A 17,948-nucleotide genomic window follows, 5' to 3' on the forward strand; every position below is an offset into this window, starting at 1 on the left:
AATGCCTAAACCCAAGGAGCTAAATCCTTGATGGCTAGGATGAGTGGACATGATTTTTATATTAATGAAAAAAAAATAGTTTGTCAATTATTTGAAAAATAATGGGAAAAAATAAAAATCAACACTTTTTTTTTTTTTTTTTTTTTTTTAATTCATGAGTGGCAGAGACGTAGGCAGAGGGAGAATCAGGCTTCCTGCGGGGAGCCCAATGCAGGTCTCGATTCCAGGACCTCAGGATCATGACCTCAGCCCAAGGCAGACGCTCAACCACTGAGCCACCGAGGTACCCCTCCCTTGTTCTTCACTCCAAGAGTTCTCTGCAGTTTTTAAAATTGGACTGAGGGCACAGGGTGCCATCATTTACTGAAGAAGTCCCTGTAGTGCCCAAGGGAGATGTCTGTTTAGGCAGCTCGGAAGCATTATTTAGAAGTCAGCTTTGCCTATTATTTCCTGCTTTTGACCCTGTGGAGGACAAGAGATACAAAATTGTTTAGCTACAGCATTTGATAATGTGCCCTTTTTTTCTCTCTCTCCTTCTATCTCTTTTTGCCATGTGCTTCTTAATTTGAGTTATAACTTAAATATAATAATGCAGAGGCTTGAAGAGTATACAATTTGATGAGTTTTGACAAATACAATTTTGATTTCTGTATTATTAGGCCTTACTTAAATGTTGGGCTTTTGAAATAAGCAGACCAGGTCATTATTCTGACAACCACCCCATCTCTTGTTCTTGGCATATGAAAGTAGATCTCTCATGTACTAGGACATAGCAATAAGAGCTAAATTTGAGGAGTTTGGGGGGTTTTTTGTGTGTGTTTTGGTCTTCATGTAAAATAAAGGTAGGTTATTTCCAGCATTTATACATGAATGGTTCTTTGCTCTAGCCTTAATCCTTATACTTTTTAATTTAGGCTATAGCCTTCTGAGTCTGTGGGGGAAGAACTATCGTTAAAGGAAACCAGCGCCCAGATAGATTAGCCCTACTATAATCATCCACCACAACTTTTTTGCTAGGTTCAGGTCCAAAGGTTACTGATCCCAAAAGATGGTTCCATTCATTGGTTAATTTCATTGTATCCCCTCCTTTGCAAATTCCTGTTTCCTCAGTATCAGATGATTCTATAAAAGAGATTATCTCATTTCCTAGTTTCTCATTAGCTATGTCCTTCCTGTTCAAGCTCTTAACATTGCTTGCATTTCAGACAGTTATCTCTAACATTTCCCTTAATATATGAAATGTTGATAAAACAGAAGTCTCTCAACGATGTCACTGTCCAAAATTGAGCAGTTCAGGAGAGGTGGTACATTCACGGGCCTCTGGCCAAAGTGGTTAAATTCCTTCCAAACTAGCATATTGAACTTCAGGGAGCAGTCGGCCCTAGTTCCTGGTAAGCAGTGCAATTTAGGATTTGTAAATGGGTCTGAAATACTGAGGTTATAACTCTAAAAAAAATGTAAGCTATGAAGTAAAATGGCCACTTGGATCAGATTATGATGAGACCATAAATTGAAAAAATAGTTAATTTGAGCATTTCTCCATGCAGGGATTCTTGGGTTTTTGGCAGATCCCACTCCCTCTGACTGCTTTGGAGCTTCAGCCTTCCTCAGAATTGGGTCTCTGGTCTTCTCAGTCAGCCCACTCTTCAAGCAGCCCTATCCATCCCACACCTTCATCCACTTGATCCACGCGACTCCCTGATCCACATCCTTTCATCTGAGCTCCTGGCAGGCAGGCACATCCAGCCACTCCCTGGGCATCCCCATTCGGGTGCCTCACAGGTGCTTGAAACAGTATATCCAACGTACATCCAGCCTCCTCTACTTGGAGCTAATGACAACCCCTCCGTCTGATAATTTACACCAGAAACTCACGCTTCACCCTTGACTGGATGTTTAGCCTCAAGTATCTCCAGTTCATCTACCCTCCCTTACCCGAACAGGACTGGTTCCTTCTGCTTCCCCAGTGCCCTGCGTTGCCCCCTGCTGTCCTCCTCACACTAATCATACACTGCCGAGTTGACTTCTTTTCCCCCTCATTCGTACTGCTTACTTTTATAACCTTAGCACATACAGAATGATCATATATTCATTGACTGCCTGTGTTGGGAATGGTGAGAGCACTAACAACAATTGGGACAGAGTCCATGAGCACATCAGAGGTGATTAATTCATTGGAGTGATTGGTGATTATCTGTCTCAGAGCTGCTTTCTCTGGGGATCTATAATTGTCTCTTCTCATTCCTCTTCTGCAGTGACAAAGCATTTCTACTAAGGACCATTTTTCAATTGTTTTATTCTTGGAAAACCCAGGCTTTGGGTGTATAGGGAAGATCGTGTCTGAAATCTATCATTGCCATGAGACAAGAAGAAATGAGCCTGGGCTCATGCGCCAGGGCAAAGAAGCTTTTGTAGCTTTGTCCCAAACCACTCCCCAACCTCCTTATCTTTATCATAAATGAGACAACACTTCCACTGTCCACAGAAAATTCTTTAGAAGGTGCTTGGCATGATATTTTCTAAAGTTCAAATTCCTTTTCTATTCTCTCCTTTGTTACAATTAAAAGCCATAGGGGCCCTTCTGAGCCAAACTGCGTAACAGGAAGATCTTGGGCTCTGGCTTCAGGCTGGTTCGTATCCTGATCTTATCCCTTAGTGGTTTTCTTATCTGTACAGAAGAAATAACATTCACCTCAAGGTTGTTACAGGGATTAAATGATAATGGCTAACTATTACATCCTTACTAGGCACCAGACACTTAAGAATCACAAGTATTGATGTACTCATTCCTCACCACCACCCTCGGAGATAGATGCTATTATCTATATTAAACATAGATCTTAAATGTAGATCTATATTAAAGAGCCTAGCACTTTTTTTTTTTTAAAGATTTGATTTATTCATGAGAGAGAGAGAGAGAGAGAGAGAGAGAGGCAGAGATACAAGCAGAGGGAGAAGCAGGCTCCGTGCAGGGAGCCTGATGTGAGACTAGATCCTGGGACTCCAGGGTCACGCCCTGGGCCGAAGGCGGGCGCTAAACTGCTGAGCCACCCAGGGATCCCCTAGAGCCTATTTAAGTAGGCCTTAACTAAATTTTAGTTGAATTAGAACAGTATGGCCTAACCCTTTATTTCACACATGAGGACACTTGTAACAGTGACATGACCTGTTCAACATCAAGACCCATTTGTATAGTTATGTCTCCAGTTCACCTTTCCACTAAGCTAGTCTCCAGCCTATTAATTTTCTGGCCTTACCTTATTTGATCCAAAGGGGCAACAGACAGATGGCAAATAGCCTTTTTTTTTTTTTATATGCCTATCCTATACTCAGATTCTGTTCCTAGTTTGTGTCCTCCACATTCTTAAGCTAATACACCTTTTCAGAAAGGTTGTTTTACTGGCTGGTGTACTTTTGTCAACAAAAGCAATATTTTCTTCTTTTAAGTTTTTATTTAAGTGCCAGTTAACATATAGTGTAATATTAGTTTTACGTGTATAATATAGTGATTCAGCATTTCCATACAACACCCAGTTATCAACACAAGATCATTTTTAACTCCGATCACCTCTTTCCCCCCCATTTCCCCACCCAATTCCCCCCTGGTAACCATCAGATTGTTCTCTATAACTAAGAGCCGGTTTCTTGGTTTGTCTTTCTTTTTTCTCCCTTTGTTCATTTGTTTTGTTTCTTAAAATCCACATATAAGTGAGATCATATAGTATTTGTCTTTCTCTGACTTATCTCACTTAGCATAATACTGTAGCTCCATCCATGTCAGTGCAAATAGCAAGATTTTGTTTTTTTATGGCTAAGTAATATTCTATTGTGTGTATACACCACATCTACTTTATGCATTCATCAGTTGATGGACACTTGGGCTTCCATAATTTGACTGTCGTAGATAGTGCTACAATGTATGAACATCAAGGTGCTGGTATCCCTTTGAATTCATGTTTTCATTTCTCTGGTTATATACCTAGCAGTGCAATTTCTGGGCCATAGGATACTTCTGTTTTTAACTTTTTGAGGAAACTCCATACTGTTTTCCAGAGTGGCTGCACCAGTTTGCAGTCCCACAAACAGTGCTAGAGGGTTCTTCTTTCTCCACATCCTCACCAACATTTGTTGTTTCCTGTGTTATTAATTTTAGCTATTCTGATAAGTGGGAGGTGATAATTCATTGTAGTTTTTATTTCTTTTTCCCTGATGATGAGTGATGTTAAGCATCTTTTCATGTGTCTGTTGGCCATTTGGATGTCTTCCAAAAGCAGTATTTTCTAATACCCAGAGACTCTACAACACAGCCCACTATTGATGGACATTTCCCATCCATTTGCTTGGATCCAGGCAGCAGCTTTGGTGCATGCATTCAGTGTTTTCCAAATCAGTAGGCTATGTATTTATAATAAAATTGCATCCAGGAGATAATTACCTTCAAAGATCTCAGGCATTAACATAGAGCTGGGACTTGGCCAAAAGTTGAACAGAGATAGTTTCCCACCAAGTCACATTCCCATGACCTGGAGTGAGCAGCCTCTGACTCTTGTGCCATTCTCTCGGAAGCCCTGATTCATGTTCTAAAGATTTAAGAGGTTTACAAGCATCAAAAGCTTTCTGCTTATGTTGAGTATAAATCAGCCTGTCCGAAATAAGGGCTGCTGATGCATCCCTAAGCAAAGTCCTTCCTTCGTTCTTGGATTAGAAGATTGTGGGGTGGGAGGAGAGGTTATTCACTTACACCTCACTGCCAGTCCCAGTAATCAGTCTCTCTTCCAGTCAGCTCTCGGGCATGTACACCACAGGGTTAGCAAGGCGATTTGTTTTTCAGTGGTTTGTAGGATGTTTGTTTCCCAGCCAGTCTATAAATAAGCCCCTTAAGGGCAAGCCTCAAAGTATCTCCCAAAGTCCCTGTTACAGTGTTTGATAAATAAAGCGTATTTGTTTCTGATTGAATAATTCTTTCATTATAGGGCGCCTGGGTGGCTCAGTGGTTGAGCATCTGCCTTTGGCTCAGGTCGTGATCCTGGGGTCCTGGATCGACTTCTGCATTGGGTTCCCTACAGGGAGCCTGCTTCTCCCTCCGCCCATGTCTCTGTGTCTCTCATGAATAAATAAAATCTTTAAAAATAATAATTCTTCAATTATAATTGCTTTAGCTTGGGGAGTCTGGTGATTCTAATTTTTCTCCATGGCACTTACACGATTAGCATGTAAACTTGATGAGGACAAGGGGCTTATTTTTTCTGATTGCTGTATTCTTGCTGCCGAGAGCAGTTCCTAGTTCATTGAAGGCACTCCGTAAGTATTGGATGATTGGATAGACGGACAGATGGTGGCAAACCTGTATTTTTCTCCTATGGGCTAGGCACTATATTTAGCACTTTATTCACCTTGCCATTTTTTAATCCTCACTGCTATATTGTGAGGTAAATATATTACTATCCCCAGGGAATGGGGCCTAGAGAGGATAAGGATACATCATACGTTATGAGATGGAACTCAAACCCAGATCTGGGTGACAACAGAGTTTGTCTTTTCTTTTGCTTTTGCTTTTGCTTATATTTTCATCACTATGGCAATGATTCAGTAGATCTGGAGTCCAACTAAGAATCCAGCAAGTTTAGCTCAGACTCAGATGACTGTGATACAGGTGGATATGGGACCACATTGAGAAACATTGTCCTGTACAAAGCTGCCCCCCAAGGGGAAGACCAGCATCCCCTTGCCATTTCAAAGGAGTTTGGATACGGGGATAGTGTGGACCCCTCCCAGCAGCATAGCCATCAGCAAAAGCCATCCTGAGGAGATGGAAGTCTCCAAGGGTAATGCAGGACCTTGTTATCGATAGAATGTGAATATACCTAGAGACAGAATGTACTCCCCAAAGGAAAAGTCCTCAGAAACCAAACCAATGGACCAAGTGGCAGAAAGCAGGAATGCTTTCCTGCAATGGTCTCTTGGATGGGTCTCTCTTTGTAGTACAAGTGCTATATAGTACCAGGCCCACTGGCTTCCTATCTCCAGCTCTCGTACACGCACTATTGCAATTGCTATTCACCATCAAAAACGACTCGGGATTTGTCTAACTGGTAGTAGTCCATTTTTATGAGACCCTTCTTGCTCTCTTTCCTAGAAACTTTTGAGATGAGCATATTGAGGAGCCAAGAGGCCACTTACCCTGGGAAATACCCCACTGTGGCCCCCAGCCTGAGACAGTGGCTTGTGGTGACATCGCATGACCTGACAGTACCTGAACAGACAGTGCCTATGAGTAGATGCCATCCAGGCGATCCTGACCCTGGATTCTCCAGGCTGCAGGCCAGACCCACAGTGGCCTGAACACAGGTACCCCAGCCTCTCCTCTCTCGAGTGCTCTCAGGGGCCCTGTGATCATTCAGTGATCTAGCACCTCAACCAGTGGCCAGGGGGAAAGCAAGAGGATCATGCTCCAGGGTCAGGGGAGGCCAGCAGCACCAGATTTCTCATCACATGCTAGAGCCAGCCTAGCAGAGGCCCAGGACAAAATAATTCCATTTTTCTTAAAATAATTCGATCAACATGTAGTTGAAGCAGTCTCACGGGAAAAATTAGTAAGTTGTTAAACTTCCTTCCATTTATTTTGTGGCTTAGAAATGTTTTTTTATTTTTAATGAGGGCAAGGAAAGTGGTGGGTGAAAGCACCACAACCTTTTTAGTGCTTGGAGTCTGTAAAGGTCTAATCCAGGCCCAAATGGGAGCATGTACTTTGTGCTTGGTCCCTTCATATTCTCAAGCCTCTGCTTCAAAATTGTCATGCTCTAGTGGTGGAGCTGATACTAATAAGGAATACAGAAAAGCACTGCATTTGAGAGGAGGCCAGTGTGACCAAACCAAACTGTGGAAATTAAATCTGTAAATGACCAGATTTAGCTCATACTTCTACACCACATGAGAGAAGATCGGAGAAGCCCATCCACTCATTTATCACCCATCCTCTAGAGAACTTCTATAAACTTTGCAGCCCAGCCACCACTTGCATTCCTTCTGGTAACTGGTGCCTTTGTCTTCATTTCTCCTTGAGGCTAGGGCTCAGCCCAGACATCAGGCAGCACCCTCCACCCATGGCCATGGTGACTGGGTCAGGGAAAAAGCCATGACTCACATCAGGCCAATCCCAGCCAATAAGACCCAGTTCTGGGACATTTGCTCCAGCTACTAGGAACTGCTCTCCCTTCCACTCCTCATGTGGCCTGAAGATGATGTCAACCCAGAGAAAGCCAAGCTAAGAGGCAGCTCCAGATTTTGAAGTTCCATGAGCAACAAGTTTTCTTCTTGTGTGTAAGCAAAAAGCAAGCCACTTGGAGTTGAATTTGGGGCATATGACACCAAAAGAGTACTTCAAGAGGAGATATGTTCTTGTCACAGCAGGTTTTAGCTCCTGGGACTGGACTTGGTCAATTCACATTCATATGCTGTCTACTTCCATGGCCTAGAGCCATGGTTTTCAGAGTAGGGGCACAATTGCCCCAAGGAAGGAGGCATTTCACACATTGGTGGGGGCATCTGGCATTTCCATAATGGTTGGGGAACCCAAGAGGCATTCCTGGTGGGACCATGCCACACTGGATGTCCTGCAGTGTGTGTCTGGGATAAGACTGGTCTTGGTCCAGTTCAGAACTTGACCAAAAACTGCTCATCATTTTGAAAACTCACATCAAAGATGGCCTCACCACCACCAGCAATACTAAGTTGCTAGCGTGGCACACCTGGGCCAGTCACAGTGGCTGCCTTAAGGCCACACCCATCCAACTTTTAATGTCTCCCGGTGTAGCCAACCCAAGTGCTTACATATGGAAATAGATTTATTTTTTTATAAATTCCTTCCCTTTGATCTCTTCTTTTTATTACAGTTAGGGCATTATAACGATTATTTTAAAATCATGTGGGTAGGGATCCCTGGGTGGCGCAGCGGTTTGGCGCCTGCCTTTGGCCCAGGGCGCGATCCTGGAGACCCGGGATCGGATCCCACGTCGGGCTCCCGGTGCATGGAGCCTGCTTCTCCCTCTGCCTGTGTCTCTGCCTCTCTCTCTCTCTCTCTCTCTCTGTGACTATCATGAATAAATAAATAAAATCTTTAAAAAAAAAAAAAATCATGTGGGTAAGTAGGTTATATTATCTGGAAATTTCATTTTAGGATAGAAAAGAAAGTATTAAAAAAAAAAGGAGGGGGGGAAGGATCCCTGGGTGGTGCAGTGGTTTGGCGCCTGCCTTTGGCCCAGGGCGCAATCCTGGAGACCCGGGATCGAATCACACATCGGGCTTCCGGTGCATGGAGCCTGCTTCTCCCTCTGCCTGTGTCTCTGCCTCTCTCTCTCTCTCTCTCTATCTGTGACTATTGTAGAGAAATAAAAATTAAAAAAATTAAAAAAAAAAAGAAAGAAGGTATTACAAAACATGTGATTAAAGAGGGAGTCTGGGAAGATGAAGACTCATCACCCAGGGCAGCTGGGCACCCTCAGCAGGGAGCCCCTCTGAGGCCTCCCTGTCTGTTACTCCCAGCAGCCTGGCCTCCGCCGCTGGCTGCATTGGCTGCAGCCTCTACCCTATAAGGACATGTGAGGGCTGAGGGATCCCTGGGTGGCGCAGCGGTTTGGCGCCTGCCTTTGGCCCAGGGCGCGATCCTGGAGACCGGGGATCGAATCCCACGTCGGGCTCCCGGTGCATGGAGCCTGCTTCTCCCTCTGCCTGTGTCTCTGCGCCTCTCTCTCTCTCTCTGTGGCTATCATAAATAAATTAAAAATTAAAAAAAATATTAAAAAAAAAAAAAAAAAAAAAAAAAAAAAAAAAGGACATGTGAGGGCTGAGCAGGCAGAGAAAATGAATGGGCCCTTCTGGCTGGCGCCTGCAGCTCTCACAGCTTCCCAGAAGGAGGGAGTGGGGGCTATGGAGGTTGAGGGGCCATGCAGCCTCCCAAGAGAAGGCCCCTCCCAGAGCTTGGGCTCCACTGTGCCCCTGGCTCTGGGAGCTTCTAATTAGAGGATCCAGAGCAAACCAGACTTCAAGTGCAAGTAAAGAACATTGCGTGTCTACAGCCCCTGTTACTTACCTCCAGACAGATGCACACACATTTCCAGGACACAGATGGTTCTAGGAAATATGAGTTAGGACAACAGAGCCCTAAGGGCTCTTGGGGCCAAGATGGTGGAATGGGGTGGGGGGTTGGGGCAAGGAGGGAAGTCTATCCCTGTCTTGGCTCCTTCCCAAGACCTGTGTTTTGGGTTTGGTGCCATGGTGGACATGCAAAATTCCTGCTTAGGAAGTTGTGTGGCCGCAGCTGGCCTGGCCTCAGACCTGGCCTTCCAAAGACCTGAACAGCTTAGACTGGAGGGGTTTTGGGGACCAGACAAAGGCACACTGCAGAGGAGGGCTGCCATAGTGCACCATCATCCAGGAGTACCCCTGGATTCAGTGGTGGGTTACCCAGCACCCCTACCTTCCCAGAGGGAGGCCACTCCCCAGGCCCCAGCATTCTATCGGGGCACTTCTGGGCTAGCTCCAGGGAGAAGGCTGAGAAGGAGCTACCCCTGCCCCCTTTTTCTCCAGCTGTTCTCAGAACCAAAAATGCTTATTTCCCAGCCTTTTGGTAGTTCCTCCAAGGAGGGATCTTCATGGGCAGGCTAAAGGGGAAATAGAGGCACAGGACAGGGTGGTGATTCATCACAGGTCATCCTGCACCTCCTTACCCAGTCCGACCATGTGTGGAAGCCCAGGTCCAGATCATGTCAAAGTGAGCCTCACTTCAGAAGTCAGTTGGGCCCTGCTCACTCTCCAACCCCTGCTAAGCACCTCTGAAGATGCTGCTCTTGCAGCCACCAGAGAACTAGGGATCTAGGAGTCTTTGCTGGACCACCTCTGGATATGCCTTGACCTTGGTCAAGACTGACAGGACAGGCAAGGTCAGACTTCCAATTCCATCCTTACAGCTCAGATGCAGAGCTGCCCCCGGACAACGCTCTAGCACCTGCTGTAGGTAGAGTGCAGTGGACAGGCTGTGTGGGCCCACTCACCTCTAGGTGAGCTGGTCTGTGTGACTAGACAGGCAGGGCACACACTGCTGCCCACTGGGCTCCCTGAGAGCCTGGGATGAGGACAGAGACCTTGAACCTATGTCTCCCCCAGGGTCATGCATGGAGAAGGTCAAAGAACATTGTGGGGCCATGTGGACTGGAGTGGGCAGCAGAGACAGAGCTAAGAGACCCCAGAGCCCCACCATCTCCAGGGCAGCCAGGTCCCTGAGCAGCGCCAACCTCCTGATGCTCCCAGCTCCCAGGACAACCCCTCCCCAGATGCCACCCCTGGCACTCACCACCTGGATGCTTGACTCCTTTGCTAGTCGTCTCACACCAGAGCGCTCAGCACAGGAAGTGCTGCTCAGCACATATGTCATCCAGGCAAGTGTCAGCGCTCCTCCTCCTCAGGCTCCAGCAACCAGGCTCTCTCAGTTTTTCACCTTGTCCCTGATTGTAAGAACTCAGCGTCCCTTCAAGTGCCCCACCCATGGATCCCCCCTCAGAGAGATGTGTAGATGGCACAAGGGGTTCTGAGGGGCTCCCTCAGAATTAGAGGGAATTAAATTTGAATTAGCATGAATTAGATTTGACCACAGATCTCTGAATGATCAAAGTGACAGTGGCTTCAATAAGGAGAAGCCCCTTTCCCTCAGTTCACCATGTCTGTAGCTAGTTAGTGCAGGGCCGGCCTGGGACACCGCGGCATCAGGGCCCCGTGCTCCTTCTATCTTGTTGCGCCCTGTATTGGGCTGAAGGGTGTCCCCACAACATTCACGCCCACCCAGAACCTCAGAATGTAACCTTATTTGGAAATAAGATCCTTGCAGATGTAACTAGTTAAGACAAGATCAAAGTGGAGTATTGGGAGGCCTCAAACCCAGCGGTGTCCTTACAAGAGGAGGAGAGGGCACACAGAGACACAGCCACAGAGGGAAGACCATGTGATGACAGAGGCAGAGGTGGAGTGAGGGAAGCTTCTACAAGCTGAGGTGTACCAGGGATGGCCGGCAACCACCAGAAGCTAGGAGGACAGTTCCAGAAGGAACCAGTCAGACTTCTGGCTTCCGGAACTTCCTGAGAGAATGCGCTTCTGAGAGAGAGAGAATACGTTTCTGTTGTGTTAAGCTGTCCAGTGCGTGATAACGTGTTATGGTGGCTCCACCAAACTAATAACGACTTCGATGGCTGGACTCCTTTCCCAAGGTCACCTCCGGGTCTCACGTGGTGCCTGCACTTCAGACGAACCATCTGCATTCCAGCCACAAAGAAGGAGGAAGGAAGAAGAAAACAAAGACACAACTTTCCCCTGACTGACACATCCCAGATGTCGGGCCATCGTTTCTGCCCTCATCCCCTTGGGCTGTAGATGAAGTACCGAGGAGCATGCGGCCAGCTAAGAATGCTTTTATTGCTGTGGGAAAAGACGAGAAGGGTAATCGGGCACAATACTGCTCATTTCAGGACACACAATCTGTCTCCCTTTGCCTCCATTACATGTTTCTGGCCCCCAGATGCCCCATTGATGAAGCCAGACCACCGTCCTTTCCCGGAGCAGCACCCTGCCCTGCTGGCTCCCTTCCTTCCCGGCTCCAAATACGCTTCTCTGCCAGGGCACTTCAGGTCAGCCGCAGCTCCCCCTTGAACTGCACAGCCCACACCCACTTCGGTACTCAGACGCAAAGGCCCTGGGGCCAGCCCCCAGATTCCTGGGAAGGTGCACACTGAGACCGGGGGCTCCTGTCTGCTCCTCACCCCACCAGTGTGCTGAAGGACTTATCCAAGTATTTCTTCCAAACCAGTCCAGTGCTCAGCCTACCAGAAAACCTACAGAAAGAAATTTCCTTCGTCTCCATACAAACGGGACTGTGTCAAATTTCCAGCCTGGCTGTGGTTCGTTGGATGTCACCACACATGGCCCAGGTGGAAAACCTCCAAATTCAGAACATCTACCCCTCCAGGCCACTAGCCAATAGGCCTGGTGTCCAGAGGGGTTGGATTGAAGGGTCCCTTGGCAGCAGGAGGTCCCCCTCTCACTCTCCATGTGTTTTTCATGTGGTTTCGTTGACTCCTGAGCCCCTACTCAGCAGTCCTGGAGAGCTCTGGCTCCAAGACTCTGGGACTCTGCTGTTAAAAGCCCCTCTCGGAGCTGGGGCCTGCTGTATTCTGTAGGTTGCCAAGTGTCACCTGCAAAGTGGAGAGCACAATCTTGACGTGTTAGTCTCGGCTGCTGGGATACGGAGGGGAGGGGAGCAGCTCCAGAGAGCAGCTGTCCAGGCCCCTACTGTGTGCACCCAGTGTCCTGGCCTCAGCTTCCTGGAACTACCACTGCCAGCTCTGCCCTGACTCCTTGTTTGGGCCATATTTGCCTGAGCCCAGGGGATGGACAAGGTTCATGTCACTTTTCCTGGACAGCTTTTCAGCCCCTAGGCGCTGCAAATCCTCAGGGGGAGGGGTGACTTAACTCTATTTACCAGAAACTTCTGAGCCCAGACAAGATATGTACACACTGCACCATACTCCACATCTCTGCCTGCTTTGACACCTCCCCCCAGGATCTTGGCAGGATCCTGGGACCTGGCCCAGGGAGTCAGAGACCCAGGCCATTCCCCTGACATGCTGAACGAGGGAAGAGGGGGGTCACAGAGCCAGAAGCTGGGGCACGTATCTGTGCCCCTCCACCTCTCCTCCTTGCTGGAGAGTTCTCTCTCATGGGCAGGCCCGGAGGCCTGGGATTGAGCCCCCACTCACTGCCCAGCAAAGCGACCAGTGTGCACATGCTCAGCAAAGAAGGGGCCTTTACTCTATACTCGCAGAGGTATTTTAGAAAGCCCAGGGCAGCGTGTAGCCACCCTGGGAGGACTGGAATCAGACCCTCAGGGGGCACCCTGCCCTGGGGCTTAGCTCTCTGCAGGCCACCCATTCCAGGCCTGGCCACTGAGGGAACTGACTTCCAGTCGCTCCCACTCAGAGCCACAGGGCAGAGCCCAGAGGAAAAGAGCCCCAAGTGCGGAGCTGAAGGTTTTCATCGCTGGAGTCCTGCAGCTCTGGGCGAAGCCAGCTCCTCCTCTGCCTTAACCTGTGATGTGAGCCAACGAAGTCCCTTTGCCTTAAACTGTTTAATATTTCACTTATTTATTTATTTATTTTTGAGTAAGCGCTCCACCCTACGTGGGGCTCAAACTCAGGACCCAGAGAGGCGCACGCTCCACCGACCCCGCCGGCCCGGCGCCCCTTAGGTAAGCTATTTTGAGAAAGGTTCCCGGCACCGGATTTGAAGGCGGGCCCCGTCTGACTTGGGAGGGAGGGAGGGAGCCGAGGCAGGAGGGAGAAAGAGTTTGCAAGGGCACCCGGGCAGCTCGCAGCGAGGCGGGCCTGGCGCGGTGCAGAGGCAGTTCCAGCTTTGCCCCACTCCTTCCCGGGCTGCGCGGGCGGGGGTGCGCCTCCCCCCCGGGTGCGCCTCCCCCCCCCCCCCCTCCCGAGCGCGGGCAATTTCTGGGAACCTCCGCGGCGCTGGCACCGCCGGACTCCGGGGGCCTGGAAGTGACCGCCCGCGGGCGGGGAGGCGGCGGCCCGGCGGGAGCCAGCTTTCCGCCCCGCCCGGCGCAGGTCGGGGGTGGAGGGGACCGCTGCACCCCGCATGCCCCCCCTCGCACCCCCGGGCGCTCTTCGCTCCGCCCCGCCCCCTGCGCCCCCTGCTGGCCACCCAGGGGCGCCCCCCGCCCCAGTTCCGCAGGGCAGGACCTCGCGCCGCCCCCCACCCGCAGCTCATTCAGCGGGGGGGGTGGGGGTGGGGCTCTGAGAATGTGCATTTCTTTTTTTTTTTTTTTTTTTTTACTTATTCATGAGATATACAGAGAGAGAGAGAGAGAGAGGGGCAGAGACACAGGCAGAGGGAGAAGCAGGCTCCATGCAGGGAGCCTGACATGGGACTCTATCCTGGGACTCCAGGATCATGCCCTGGGCCAAAGGCAGGCGCTAAACCACTGAGCCACCCAGGGATCCCCTCAATGTGCATTTTTAAGCTTGCTTAGAAGCTGGTGATATTCCTCACTAAAAACCTTAAGTGTCTGTATCTCTGTATCTATGAACATGACCAGTGGAGAGTCCCACCAGTCTCTTGCAGAAGTATACTTGGTTTGGAAAGATCTCAGTTCCATGAAGCACCTGGCTGGCTCAGTTGGTAGAGTACATGAATTTTGATCTTGGGGTTGTGAATTCAAGCCTCATGTTGGGTACAGAACCTAACTAAAAAAAAAAAAAAAGATTTTTAGTTCCAAATTTGCTCTTCTGGAAGTCCATTTTAAGGCCTGGATCTTTTTGGCAACTTCATTCAGGCCACAGAACAATTGGGGGCTGTGATGTGACTCACATCTCCAGGATAAGGTAAAGAAGGATGGCACTTGAGGCCAAGATGGACTCTGAGACTCTGGCCTCCCCCATTTTCAGGCCTCCCCTGCTTTCCTGCTCAATGATAGCTCCCCTGGGGGATGTGTCTTCCCACCCAGGTATGCTCTCTTTTCATGAAATCAAGCAGCCCCTGGGAGACCAAAATCCAGTGCTTTCACCTCTGCATGGACTCTGAATTGGGAAAACAGATGGATCTGAATCCCTCACACAACATGAGATTTGGACAGTGACCAGAACCCAACTTTCCTGGTAGGACTTTTTTTTTTTTTTTTTTGTCTAGGCAGCGTCTTGCAGCAGTCCTTCTTTTGATTTGTGCCTAGTATTCCAGTATGTTCCTCCTCCTACCTGCTGATTAGATCCAGGCCCTGTGCTTCCTCAGAGACATGCTCTTGGTCTGAACTCCTGTAGGAGCTCTAGCGATAAGCTCAGTCTAGCTGGCTGCCAGCTTTGTCTGAGTGGGTCGGCCTTAAGGGCTTTACCCTCTCATCCAACTCATTCTTCTGCAGGGATTTTTACAGTGTTCTTTCTGTGTGGTCTCAGCTCTTCGTCCTTCAGTAGAGATAGTGGCCAGACAGTTGCCTGCTACGGCGGCAAGGATGACTTCATTTGAGAGCTGTTTCCCTTTTGGATCTGTTTCCCCAGGCAAGGGCAACAAAAGCAAGAATAAACAGATGGGACTGTGTAAAAATAAAAAGCTTCTGCACAGCAAAGGAAACCATTAACAAGACAAAATGGCAACCTATGGAATGGGAGAAGATACTTACAAACTTGACAAGGGGTGGATATCCAAAATATATAAAGAACTTTTACAAATCAATAACAAAAGGGCAAACAACCCTATTAAAAAATAGGCTGAGAGGTCCGTGGGTGACTCAGTTGGTTAAGTATATGACTCTTTTTATTTATTTATTTATTTATGATAGTCACAGAGAGAGAGAGGCACAGAGACAAAGGCAGAGGGAGAAGCAGGCTCCATGCACCGGGAGCCCAATGTGGGATTCGATCCCGGGTCTTCGGGATCGCACCCTGGGCCAAAGGCAGGCGCCAAACCGCTGCGCCACCCAGGGATCCCAGTATATGACTCTTGATTTCGGCTCAGGTCATGATTTCAGAGTGGTGAGATCAGGCCCATGTCAGGCTCCACTCTCAGCAGAATCTGCTTGAGGTTCTCTCTCTCTGTCTCCCTCTGCCTCCACCTCCCGCCCCCACTCATGCTCTCTCTCTCTTTCAAATAAATAAATTTAAAAAATATTTTTAAAAAATGGGCAGAGGACCTGAATAGGATTTTTTCAAAGAAGACATACAGATGGTTAATAGGCACAGGAAAAGATGTTCAACATCACTCATCATCAGGGAAATGCAAATCGAAGTTATGATGAGATGAGATACTGCCTCATATGTCAAAATGGTTATTATAAAAAAAAAAAAACAAGAAATATCAAGTATTGGCAGGGAGAAAAGGAAACCCAGGTGCATCATTGGTGGGAATGTAAAAGTTAGTGCAGCCACTGTGGAAAACTGTATGTTGGAGGTTCCCTCCAAAATTGAAAAAAGAACTGTCATATGACCCAGCAAGTCTACTTCTGCATATTTATCTGAAGAAAATGCAAACACTAATTTAAAGAGACATATGTACCCCTATGTTTATTGCAGCATTTTTTATAGAAGCAACCTAAGTTTTCATTGACAGATGAAAGGATAAGGAAGTGATAAGGAAGTGACTATATATATATATATATATATATATATATATACACACATATATATATATATATCAGCCAATGGAATATTACTCAGCCATAAAAGAATGAAATCTTGCCATTTGTGACAACACTGATGGACCTGGAGGGTATTATGCAAAATAAATAACTCAGAGAAAGACAAATATTCATGATTTATGATTTCACTCATATGTGGAGTCTAAAAAACAAAATAAATGAAGAAACAAAACAAAACAGAAACAGACTCATAGATACAGAGAACAAACTGGTGGTGGCCAGAGGGGAGGCAGGTGGGGAGATGGGCCAAACAGGTGAAGCATTAAGAGGTACAAAATTCCAGTTATGAAGTAAGTAAGAGGGATATAATGTATAGCATGAAGAATATAGTCAATAATATTGTAGTAACTTTGGGGCTGCTGGCTGGCTCAGTCAGTAGGGCATGTGACTCTTGATCTCAGGGTCATGAGTTTGAACCCCACATTGGGTATAGAGATTACTTAAAATTATTTAGTTTTATTTTTAGATTTTATTTATTTGCTCATGAGAGACACAGAGAGAAAGGCAGAGACACAGGCAGAGGGAGAAGCAGGCTCCCTAAGGGGACCCTGATGTGGGACTCAATCTTACTTAAAATTTTAAAAAAAGTATAATGTAATAACTTTGTATGAGTAACTAGACTTACTGTGGTGAGCATTTTGTAATGTATAAAAATATCAAATCACTATCTTGCATATCAATTATAAATCAATAAAAAATAAAATGTTTGAAACTGAAAAAAAAAAAAGAGAGAGAGAGAGAGAACTACATAGCATGCCACAGAGATGCATGGCCTCCCACCATCAAGGTGCTCAAGGACTGAGGCCCAGAGAGGGCTGTTGACTTCATAAGATTCAGATTTGTCCCTTGAACCTGGAACTCAGCCAGTCCCTTTTATTTCCAGGGAAAGCCTGGTTAGATCCTCTGAAGTATTGTGCATATTCCAAAAATTGAATTTGAGGTTGAGTTTTCCCCAGCAGCAAGATTTTCATAATCCTAAAATCTGAGTGATGGGTTTATGGAGATTTGTGTTTGAAATTTTCATGCTTAAACGTTTTAGAAAGTCATTTTGGGTCCATCTTGTCTCTGGGAAAACTGGACTTGCCAAGCAAAAACCAATGGGGTGCTTTGGTAAGCCTAAGAGATGGGAAGGCGAGGCAGTTGGTTCAGTGTGCTGCTCTGAACTTACGAATCTACAGAGCAGAGTCAGCTAGGTAGGGCCAAGATGAAGCTTCAGATAGAAGCAGTTTGCGTTTGTGACAAAAGTAATCTTTGTACCTATCATGACATATCAAATGGGTTAAATATACTGAATCTGATATATTTTTTTCCAGTTTAATGCTTGTATCCCACAAATGTTCAAGGATTTGAAGGAATTTTTACACTATAATTAAAGAATGATGGCAGTTTATTTACTAACTTTATCAAGAAATATCTACTTGTCCCAGCATCAGCCACAATCACAAAGATGTTACATGTCAGAAACCAACCTAAGTGTTTGACAACTTAAAGTACTGGTAAGAAGCTACCTCTGGATTATAAAATTAACGTAACATTTTAAATTAATAATAAACTCCATTTTTAAAAAAGGTTTTGTTTATTTATTCATGAGACACACACAGAGAGGCAGAGACACAGGCGGAGAGAGAAGCAGGCTCCATGCAGGGAGCCCGATGTGGGACTCGATCCCAGGACTCCAGGATCATGCCCTGGGCTGAAGGCAGGCACTCAA

General features: G+C 47.0%; 2 long non-coding RNA genes across 2 annotated transcripts; one reads left to right on the plus strand and one right to left on the minus strand.

The window, feature by feature from the left end:
• Positions 1-25: 25 nt before the first annotated feature.
• Positions 26-11,104, minus strand: LOC112669879 (uncharacterized). The gene is made up of 3 exons (XR_003142625.3): positions 10,946-11,104; positions 10,349-10,499; positions 26-462 (listed from the first exon to the last, which is right to left on the minus strand). It is a non-coding gene; the product is annotated as an uncharacterized LOC112669879 (long non-coding RNA).
• On the plus strand, positions 10,780-17,832 carry LOC112669880 (uncharacterized). The gene is made up of 3 exons (XR_003142626.3): positions 10,780-13,288; positions 14,558-14,708; positions 17,551-17,832. It is a non-coding gene; the product is annotated as an uncharacterized LOC112669880 (long non-coding RNA).
• Positions 17,833-17,948: the final 116 nt, after the last annotated feature.

This window comes from Canis lupus, chromosome 25 (assembly GCF_003254725.2).
Source record: "Canis lupus dingo isolate Sandy chromosome 25, ASM325472v2, whole genome shotgun sequence".
NCBI classification, from domain to species: domain Eukaryota; kingdom Metazoa; phylum Chordata; class Mammalia; order Carnivora; family Canidae; genus Canis; species Canis lupus.